Below are 12,190 nucleotides of genomic sequence, written 5' to 3'. Positions count from 1 at the left end.
TGTTATAGGAAATGAATCAACACCTTCTGACCAATCAGAGTCCAGAATTCAGCCGTGCTGTGGTGTAAATTCATTTAATATGCGATTTAACTCTTTAGCTACTGAGTGTAGAGGTTCAGGGGTTAATTGTGACAAACCTGCACTGAAAAAGAAACCAGATATGACTCTAACACTCTGCAGAAATCAGCCTCGGCACAGTGCGAGTGTGTGTGAAGGCGGATGTGAGAGCATTTGATCTGCGTGTGTGTGTCCTCCAGGTGGTGCTGTGATCCAGGATATCTGTTCAGAAGAGAAATACAGTACATTATTTCAGTTTAACCCACAGCTCTAATTTAAGTAAAAGGTCGTAGGCGTGTATAATTACTCACTGGTCACCTCTGAGTCATTCATAGAGCTGAAAGCGTCTCGGTTAATGTGTGTTCAGGCTCGGAAATGAAAAACCTTTAAGGTTATTAAGGTCCTATTACAAAAGAAAGCAGACTGCTGGAAGCAAAAGATAAAAAAAATTCCTTTATAACTTAATACATTTATAACTGTATTATTATAATTAATTGCATTATTTACAAATAAATCATTGATTTTTTTTGGGTTTTTTTTTATTTTATTTCAATTTAACAATGCTTATAAATGATCACACACAATGCTGCTGATATTATTTGCACCCATTTGTATACATTTGTGTTTTTTTTTTTATAAAGTTGTCCTTTTTCATATAAATATATTCATCTCTTTATCTACAGTTAAAGGTGAAACTTTTAACTGACGGCAACAAGAGAATATTTAATTTATATCACATTCATGAGAAGTTTTTTTTTTACTTTTAATATAGTAACATATATTATTTTGACAAATTTTCTTATGATAATGAAGGAACGTTTGATAATGTGACAATGAAAGAATACTAAATATCAGGCTGAATTTTGTTCTGAGGGTGCACAAACTTTTGCACTCAACTTTTTCTAACTAACTTTCCCCATGATGTATTTTTATGTTTTTTGTTTTTTTTGTAATTATTTAGACAGCCAGCTATAAGCTGTATAAATGCATCGTGTACAGTTTATTTTTGTCCAAATTATTCCTTCCATAATTTCAAGCCTTCATAATGACACAATAAGTAAAATTTTTCAAGTAAAATGGAAATAACTTTTTTTAAAAATAAATGAGAAAAAGTAAATCCTAGCTGAGCGAGTTCAGGTGTAAATCAGGTGACGAATGTGTTTACGATTTAAAAAAAAAAAAAAAAAAATCCCTCTCGGTCGTTAAGCATAAATTAGGCCTCAGGTTTCAGAAATCCATTTTCCAAACAGTAATTAAGTAATGAAATGTAAACCACAGACGTCTCACACACACACACACACACACACACACACACCTGCTAATGTGTTTTAGCTCTGAAATGCTGCATTTTAATGACAGGACACAGATGTGATCGCTGTGTGTCCTGAGTGAAATGGGCTGCTGTTATATTCGCACACAGTTGGACTGCACATGAAGTGCACCGAAAACTAATTAGTGCAAGATAACGACGTCTTCTGTATTTAGGAAAGTTTTCAAGATGTCTAATCTTTTTTTTATTGGACGCCTGATAAAATTACAACTTAAAAAAAATACACAAATTTGATCAGCTGCATTTTAAAGAATAAAAAATAACAACCAAAGTCTGTTTTAAATTAAAAAATACACATTTCCTGTGATTAAATATTTTAACCTTTGCATGTCGTGATCTTAAAAAATTGTAAACAATAAACAGTAAACAGGAATGTTTGTTTACGTATATGAGACTAGCAAGCAGGATTTATGCTCAAATTTATGCTAATATTTGTGCTAGCATATATATTAAATTTATTTTAAAATTTATGTTGAGACTTATGTTCAAATTGACACCAAGGTTTATGCTAAGATTTAAATTCAAACTTATAAATAATAAGCTTATGAAAAGACCTGACGTGTCAGTGCTGTTATTCATTTAGCTAGCAAAAACCTAGATGTACTAGCTAGTTGCTACGTACCTGATGATTGCTTAAAACATGGCTAAAGTTATTCTTGCTAACTAATTAGCACACTCGAATATGAAATTAGAAAACATATTACTTTCATGAATACACAACTCTATTAACACAATGCTTTGCTCTGAACTTGCACTACTGTTCCGTACCGCTAGTATGCAAACCGTCATGCTAGTCATGCTAATAATTAGCTAGTTACAACAGCTAAGTGATATATATCATATATAAACGATGATATTGTGCTGTATGTTTATCATACTACAAACGAGGCATGCTGAACACGTAAAGCTCGTTAATTTAATTTACATTTATTACGGAAATCTTTATCAACTTTTACTTTAGCGTGTATGTAGTGCTGTTGGTGTGAACATAGATGTACAGTGTTTAATTCGATAGGAAACACGGACTGTTTCTAACAGAGTTTATGTTCATGGAGCTGCTGAAGGTTAAAGGAGAAATTCAGGCACTGTGGAGAAACTGAAGGTGATTTTAGTTGATCATTAACCAAACCAACAGGACAGAAATAATCTCTCCACACACCTGCTGGATTAAACTCTCCTGATATGTTCAGTTCCCAGCAACAGGAACACGTTCTAGGCCACGATTATAGATTGACCAGGTTAGCACATTTACTTCACTTAAGATCTTTTTGTGAAATAGAGCCTCAGTTATTTATTTTTTGAATATAAAATTTTCTTTAAATGTTTTGCAGTGAAATCTAAAATTTCCAGCCAGATTTACAAAAGTTTCGCTGATTTTCTACATACTCACGTCAACGATCAGCCTTAAAATACCAAACGTGTTCACAACACACCTTAGTTACATTTAGCCACACCCACAACATACCATAAAAGGCAAAGGTCACAAACAGCTAAAAAGAACAACAACAACAACAATAAAAACATGAGTCTCCTTATATGTAAATATACACAAAGTCACGAGTTATACCAGCCATTGAAACTTTATATACTACAGCTTTATGCTAGCTTTTGTATCTTGCCAGTTCTTACCATTATACTAGTTTTGTGTATATATATATATATATATATATATATATATATATATATATATATATATATACAGCAGTACTGGGCAAGAGTCTTAGACACATGGAAAGAAATGCTGTAGAGCAATGACGCCTTCAAAAATAATGAAATTAAATGTTTCTACATTTAAAATAAATACTATAAAGAGCAGTAAACAGTAATAAATGAAACTAAATCAATATTTGATGTGACAGCCTTTTGCTTTTTAAAAAATAAAGCAGTATCTGAGGTGCAGTGTGTGCAGTTTTATAAGGAAATGAGCTGGAAGTGTTACTGAGCATCTTGCAGAAGCAGCCGCAGTTCTTCTGGAGACTTTGACTGTCGACTCGCTTCTTATTTCTGCAGCGAAACCCAGCAGCCTTCATTATGTTTTTATCTGAAAAGTGTCTCTTATGGAATCTGCTGCTTTCTTTACTGACATACAAACATTTTTCTGTAACATTTCATTCTGTGCTGGAAAACTAATGTTTGGAATCTAAAATGGTTTTGTACCGAATCAATAATGTAGAAGTCAGAAAATAAACATCTATAACAAAGTTTGTACTAAAAAAAAAAAGGGGTGTCTAAGATTTTTGCACAATACAATATATATATATATATATATTGCAAGCATTATCTTGTATCTTGCCAATTTTTTTTTTCAATACAGTCAGAATAAAAGACAAATCCAGTTGTTACGGCTGAATATTTCTGTAGATTAACACAGGCCATGAAAACACAGCTGACACATCACACACCCGACCAGAAGCTTCATAAATGACACACATTTTCCATTTCTAATGCTTCCTATTACCACAAAAAACATCTGTACACCATTCCAGACAATGTTTTTCCATGGTTTCTCTTCATAACACTGCAACCAAAGCTTCCTGCAGGTTTTTTCCAGCTGAAATACGTATAGAAGATCCAACTGGATCCCAATGGTTCCTTGTTTTTTTTCCAGTGTTTTGTGTTATTTGTTAGCCTGAACTGGACTACATTCCACCTAATATCTCTACTCATCATCTAATAGTAACCCAGGCTACTGCTGTGAGCAGGATCTGAATCTCAGCCCTGTTTGCTGAACGTCTCCAGCACGCACCGCTTGTGTGAGTCAGCTCTTTCTTCTGCAGCTGCGTGTAAATAGAGTCTTTGTTGTAATACGGTTTTGATTTGTAAATGTAGGTCAGGCTGCAGATGTTTTCGTTCAAACACACTTCGGTAGGAGAGCAGATTCGTAATACTGGTGCATTCGAAAACAAATCATACTTCTGATGCGTTAAAGCAAGCACACGATACACTCCCTGTTCAAGTGCTCAAAGTCTTGAGAACACTGTTGCTAGGCAACTGGGAAACATGGACGCTATGCTGTTATTTTACTGAAAAGGAGGCAGAGGATTTAGTTAGTTAGTGAGCACATAGGCATTAAAGGCACAGTGACACTGGAAATGAGACAAAACCTGGGCGTTATATTTGATTCAGCACTAAAATTTGATAAACACATAAATGCAAACGGTCAAATCTAGTTTCTTCCAACTAAGGCTTTTGGCCAAGGTCAAAAGCTTTTTATCATTAAGAGAGTTTGAAAGAGTGATACATGCATTTTTTTTTTTTCATTTTGTCTTGACTACTGCAATTCACTTTACATAGGAAAAAGCATATCCTATATGAATCGGCTACAGATTGTCCAAAATGCAGCTGCTAGACTTTTGATAAACTCTCGTAAATATGAACATATCACCCCTGTATTACTCTCTTTACACTGGTTGCCAGGTTGATTGATTTTAAAACTTTAGTATTTGTTGTTTAGAGCCTTACGGATTGGCACCTACCCATTTCTCGGACCTGCTGCACATTAGTTCACATGTCAGACGTTTGAGATCATCTGACCAGAGACTTTTGATGGTCCCTAAATCTAGGCTAAAGTGGAAGGGTGATCGTGCTTTTGCAATAATTGTGGAACAGTTTGCCGGTATCTCTTAAAATCATATCGTCAGAGTCAGAATTTAAATCTAAGTTGAAAACCTGTCTTTTTGATCTGGCTTATAACTAAACCCAGGGCGTGTCCTTGGTCGGTTCTGTTTTAGAGTTTATTACTATGTGTAATGATGTCTATGGGGTTTCTGTGAGGTTGTACCTAGATGGTCTTTTTCTTTTTTTTTATAATTTGTATTTATTTGTAGTTGGTTGTACAGCAAAATGGTCAAATAGTGTTTTTATTGTGCTGTATAAATAAAGTTATTGATTGATTGATTGATCAGGATTATCAGCATTTACAGTTTTGTCTCATTTCCACCATCACTGTATCTTTACATTGTCCATCTAAAAGACTTGGCAGCTACATTCTAGCTAGCGAAATCATAAGTTTAGCCATAGAGTCTTTTCTTAGTAATCGTAGTAATTACTAATTACAATTAGTAATTACTAATTGCTACTAAGCAATTACTAAGCGTAGTAATTACTCAGCTGTGTTGGTAAATTAGTAAGAACATACGCAGTTTGGCAAAAATAATGATTTATCTAGCTAGCATGTAGCCGTAAAGACACAGGGACAGGAGAAATGAGACAAAACTATCAGGAATATCAGTATTTTCCTCAGATGTGTTGGTAAATTACTAAGAAAACTGTCTTGTTTAGCTAAAATTATAATTCTAAACCTAGTTAGCATGCAGCCTGTCACGCTGCATGCTAACTAGGTTTAGAATTATAAATTTTACCTCAGATGTGTTGGTAAATTATTAAGAAAATACATAATATGGCTAAAATTACAATGCATCTCTTTAAAAAATGGGCAATTTAAACACACGGCAACAAAGCAAATAAGACTATCAGGAATATCAACATTTACCTCAGATGTGTTGGTAAATTACCAAAAAAAAGACTCAGTATGGCTAAAATTACGATGTATCTAGCTAGCATGTAGCAAATGTCTTTATACAGACAAGGTAAAGGCTCAGTGATGATAGAAATGAGACAGAACTATCAGGAACGTCTGCATTTTTTCTCAGATGTGTTGGTAAATTACTACGATTACTAAGAAAAGACTCTATGGCTAAACTTATGATTTCGCTAGCTAGAATGTAGCTGCCAAGTCTTTTAGATGGACAATGTAAAGATACAGTGATGGTGGAAATGAGACAAAACTATCAGGAATATCAACATTTACCTCAGATATGTTGTTAAATTAATAAGAAATAATAAGAAAATATACTGTGTGGCTAAAATTATGATTCCTCTAACTAGCATGTAGCCATTAATTATTTTATACATGCAATATAAAGACACAGTGATGGTACAAAATGCAGATAATGTAAAGGTTCATTGATGATAGAAATGAGACAGAACCATCAGAAATATCAACATTTCCCTCAGATGTTTTGATAAATCTCTAATTAATGACTCTATATGGCTAAATTTATGACTTATCTAGCTAGATTGCAGCTGCTAGGTCTTTTAAATAGACAGTATAAAGACAGTGGCAGTGGAAATTACACAGAATTATCAGGAATATCAACATTCACCTCAGACGTGTTGAGAAACTACTAGGAAATGGCTCTGTATGACTTACGTTACACTGTAATTACACTTGACAGCTCACCCAACTTCTAAGGAAGTGACATGGGGCAGGGGTAGCTCAGTGGTTAAGATCTTGGATTCCTGATCAGAAGGTCATGAGTTCAAATCCCAGTACTGCCAAGTTACCACTGCTGGGTCCTTCAGCAAGGTTCTTAACCCTCAACTGCTCAGTTGTATAAATGAGATAAATGTAAGTCGCTCTGGATAAGGAAGTGTGCCAAATGCCATAAATGTAAACATGTCAAAACGTGTCTATGTTGTTTTACCACTTGTGAGCTCTGAGCTATCAGGAAGACAAGATACACAGATAAAAAGGAAAACAGGATCCAGGAAATGTGGAAAACCAGGAAGTAAAACAGATGGCAAACGGCAACAACTACTGCTTAGGGAACAGTTATTATTCAAAGATAGTCATAAATGTGGGCCGAGTTCAAATAGAAATAATGTAAATAATAACAAACAATATAATATAGAAACGTGATCCATGCCAGGGTGGTGTGATACAGCCCGCATTATCGTGTTATTCCTCTTATAGCACAGTAATTTGCCAACGATTACAGTTTTTACAATTGTTAATGAACAAAACATCACACATTTAATGTTTTATAGTCACACTTAATGTTGCAGAACATTCGTGTTCCTGTTCTCACTTACGTTATAGCAGCTATAAACAGTCTTTCCCTCATCAGCCTTTCTTTTTTTCTCCAAAAAAAAAAATAACGCATCTTGTCATGTTACCTAGAACCCGGAAATCGCAAACTCCTCTGTCCTGAAGACTTTCCCACGGGGTAAAACTTACTAACCGTTACAAAGCGCTGACACTGGAGACTCCTTCCATAAATACTAAAAAAAAAACGTCTCCTAAAGAAAACTTCACCATATCAATGATTACACACATTTTTAATAATGTAAATGTGTTTACATGCAGTGTCTACCGTACAAGTTCCCGTACATGTGCTGTTACTATAGAAACGATAACCTATTAGAACAAGCACAATAATATAAAACTGCGATTTATGTTATGTAAATTAATCCACACCATCAGATTCATGGAGAGGAGAAGGACTGTAATCGGCGCTGTAATGCTCCTGAATCCATCGCTCCGGTGCTAACATTAAGCAGCAGTTCCGTCAGTCCACACATAAGAAACGTCGAGTTTGTCATTTTAGTTTTATAACCTCTGGTCATTTTGACGTTTATCCACATTTCGCCTTCTCTAATGCTCAGTACGCATTTTTTAATGTTATTAATGTTGCGTCATAAAATGTAACAGTTTATGATGTACTATCGTCGTTCACTGGGCTGGCGTGCGCACGTGAGTGTTTTCAAACCATTCTTGCATCTTCATGTGGACGGAGATATAAACTACAGTTCTGTGCAAAAGTCTTAGGCACGTGCAAAGAAATGCTGTAGAGCAATGACGCCTTCAAAAATAATGAAATTAAATGTTTCTACATTTAAAATAAATACTATAAAGAGCAGTAAACAGTAATAAATGAAACTAAATCAATATTTGATGTGACAGCCTTTTGCTTTTTAAAAAATAAAGCAGTATCTGAGGTGCAGTGTGTGCAGTTTTATAAGGAAATGAGCTGGAAGTGTTACTGAGCATCTTGCAGAAGCAGCCACAGTTCTTCTGGAGACTTTGACTGTCGACTCGCTTCTTATTTCTGCAGCGAAACCCAGCAGCCTTCATTCTGTTTTTATCTGAAAAGTGTCTCTTATGGAATCTGCTGCTTTCTTTACTGACATACAAACATTTTTCTGTAACGTTTCATTTTGTCCCAGAAAACTAATGTTTGGAATCTAAAATGTTTTTGTACTGAATCAATAATGTAGAAGTCAGAATATAAACATCTATAACAAAGTTTGTACTAAAAAAAATATAGGGTGCCAAGACTTTTGCACAGCACTGTGTATCTTCAGAAATATCAGTACACATGTGGACGGAGATATAAACTACGTTTTAGGGCATTTCAACACAACTGGAACACAAAACAATCGCTTTGAATTGGAGGGTCACAGAAGGGACTTTCCCGAGATACTTTGTTGAGTTTTTGTGTGAGTGACCATACACACATATGAACACACACACACAAATGGAGGAAGTCGGACATGTCGACCCATTAACGCTGCTATTCTGAGTGCACGTGTCCACGTGGAGCTCGTTACCTTGATTTCTCTCCAGACTGTCCGATGGTACTGAGATACGCCAGAGGACACACGTGCTATTTCAGAGTATGTGTTAATGAGAGGGGAGACAGCGGATCACACACACTCTCTCACACACACACACACTCAGTAAAAAAAAACTCAGATGGATGAAGAAATGGGCCACCTGTATGCGGCTGCGTTTACACTAACTGCTCTCACAGATCTCTCTCAAACACACACTCGATCCTAAAACGAGGCAGTTCCTCACAGCTAGCACTGCGTCTGATCAGTTTATCTCTCTGCCTATTCAGATATTTTACAGAATTCATCTTCCTCATTTAGAAGATTGTTGGGATTTTATAATAAACACCAATAACAAGCTGCATAAATAACATGTAATAAATAACTTGTGATGCACTGATTTAAAAATAAAACCAAATTTCACGGCACTCTGGACTGAAAACAACAACTAAAAACCAAGTGCTGGATTTTTTCCCCCTCCTTATTAAGAATCTTTTTGGATTGTTGCATAAATTTAAATTTATTTTTTTTTTACTTTTAATTTAATAATTTATTTTTAAAAATAAATGTAAAGCACTTGGGCTGTTGTTGAATGGGTTCTTAATTGGAAATGAACTAATTTTTTTTTTAAATTATAATTATTATTATTAAAAATTATTATTATTATTGTTATTACGAAATCTCTGCTTTCAGTAGAATATTATTCAAGCTGACGATAAATAAAACAAAAACAAAAAATACTAAAAATATAAAACTATTAAATGTGGACTGGAATGTTATGCCTTCAGGAAACTTGTAGTGGAAAAGAAAGAAAGAAAGAAAGAAAGAAAGAAAGAAAGAAAGAAATTTTGCATTCCTAATAATAATAACAATGACTCCTCTCCAAAGCTCGTGTATCATCTTCAATTTAAACGTATTCTTTAATTCTTTATTAAAACAGGGTCGTGTTCGCATTCGATGGTTTCACATGAACCGCCCACAACTACGAAAGCGCCGATTTGTTGCCGCTTTCCAATATGGCAGACCCCATGAGAGCTAAGTTAGCGTCCAATGCTAAGTGCAGTTACAGTGTAATTTTAGCCACGCAGTCTTTTCGTAATAATTTAGCAACACATCTGAGGAAAGTGTTGATACTCCTGATGCATTCATAACGTTCATTAGCCCCAAAATGTTAATGAGGTTTGATGGAATAAAGAAAATAAATAACCATGGGAAATAACAGAGCGAATATTCGCCGACTAGATAAACTATTTTTTCATTGGAAACATAATCACAAGTGAAAATTTTGATAAAAAGCTGCTCTTTTGTACTTATGTTTGTAGGTAAAGTGTATGCTAGCTAGCTAACATACAGTAACGTTTGCTAGCTCAGCTATTACTCGTCATAAAAATAATACACTGTTTAATAAAGCATAATAAATACTTTAGTGTTTATGGATTAGCATTTTTCAACTATTTGGTCATAGTACTTGATTTGACAAAGGAAAAGAGAGAAAGAATTGAAATTACTCAAATTAAACTCAGTGTGTGTGTGTGTGTGTGTGTTTTGTACCAGCTTAGGGAAAATGATTAAAAGATAATTTTCTGATAAATCAGGATTAGTTTATAGCGTTCTAAATCAAACACAGAATGAATGTGTGTTGATCAGTTGATCTAGAGTATAAAAAGAGTGTTTTCTGACAATTGTGTGTGTGTGTGTGTGTGTGTGTGTGTGGTCTATTGTCCGAATATGAGCTGCTATTAATAACACACACTGCAGCTCGGGCAACACAGTGACACGACATCACACTGTTACCATGGAGCTCAGGGATGATGACATCATACCAGCGATTGTGGAGAGAGAGAGAGAGAGAGAGAGAGAGAGGAAAAAGAAACAGATAGAAAGAGACAAAAAAGAGAGAAGGTCAAAGAAGCAGAACGAAGGGAATGATGCCGATCTGTCTGTGTTTAATATTTACATTACAGACAGCTAGGCAGAGAGAGTGAGACAGAGAGAGTGAGAGAGAGAGAGAGACAGAGAGTGAGGCAGATAGAGTGAGACGGATAGACAGAGAGCGTGAGAGAGAGAGTGAGTCAGATAAACAGAGAGTGAGAGAGAGTAAGACAGATAGAGACAGAGTGAGACAGAGAGATTGAGGCAGAGAGAGTGAGACAGATAGAGAGAGTGAGAGGGAGATAGTGAGACGGAGAGTGAGAGACAGACATAGAGTGAGACAGAGAGTGAGAGTGATACAGAGAGTGAGACAGATAGAGAGTGAGACAGAGTGAGAGAGTGAGACAGAGAGAGTGAGGCAGAGAGAGGGAGACAGATAGAGACAGTGAGAGGGAGATAGTGAGACGGAGAGTGAGAGTGAGACAGATAGAGAGTGAGACAGAGAGTGAGAGTGAGACAGAGAGTGAGACAGAGAGAGTGAGACGGACATAGAGTGAGACAGAGAGTGAGACAGAGAGAGAGTGAGACAGAGAGAGAGAGTGAGAGTGATAGAGAGAGTGAGACAGAGTGAGACAGATAGAGAGTGAGACAGAGAGTGAAACAGATAGAGTGAGACAGATACATATAGAATGAAAGCCAATGAGAATCAATGATACACATCTACTAGCTAAAAGTGAGGGAGAGAGAAAGTGTGAAAGACAGAGACAGAGTGTGTGAGAAAGACAGATACAGTGAGCCTAAAAACTGAGAGAGATACAGAGGATTGTGAGATGAAGAAAGAGCAACAAAACAGAAATAGACAGAAAAAGGACAGAAGAAAGAAAGAGAGGCAGAGAAAGAAAGATAGACAGAAAGAAGTATGGAGAGCTAGAGAGAGAGAGAGAGAGAGAGAGAGAGAGAGAATAATAGTGGGTTAAGAGGACAGGGAGACAAAAATGGAGAGCTAGAGACTGGAAGTAAGAAATCAAAGAGAGAGAGAGAGAGAGAGAGAGAGAGAGAGAGAGAAAGAAAGAAAGAAAGACTAAGTACAATAGCCTTCACTCACTAGCTTAGCTTTCACTTACTAGCTTAGCTTTTTGTCACTAGCTTAGCTTTCACTTACTAGCTTAGCTTTCACTCACTGGATTAGCGTTCACTCACTAGCTAAGCCTTTTCTCACTAACTTAGCTTTCACTCACTAGCTAAGCCTTTTCTCACTAGCTTAGCTTTCACTCACTAGCTAAGCCTTACTATTGACTTGACTAAAAAGACTTTGATACACACGCCATTAAAAAAGAGGCTAATGCTAGTGACTAATGCATACTTTAGAGGCTAAAAGAGGCTAACGCTATCTGATTATTACACTGTCTCCATGGTTACAGGGCTTGGCTTTGGGTTTTCAGTCTCCCAACAGCTAGTGTTAGCTAATTTCTAAACACAAACATGTGGAATGGCTTGAAAAGTGTATTGGCAGATGATGTTAGAAAGTCACATGGC

Source organism: Pangasianodon hypophthalmus, chromosome 18 (genome assembly GCF_027358585.1).
Source record: "Pangasianodon hypophthalmus isolate fPanHyp1 chromosome 18, fPanHyp1.pri, whole genome shotgun sequence".
NCBI classification, from domain to species: Eukaryota; Metazoa; Chordata; class Actinopteri; order Siluriformes; family Pangasiidae; genus Pangasianodon; species Pangasianodon hypophthalmus.
Note: the sequence above shows the minus strand (reverse complement) of the source record.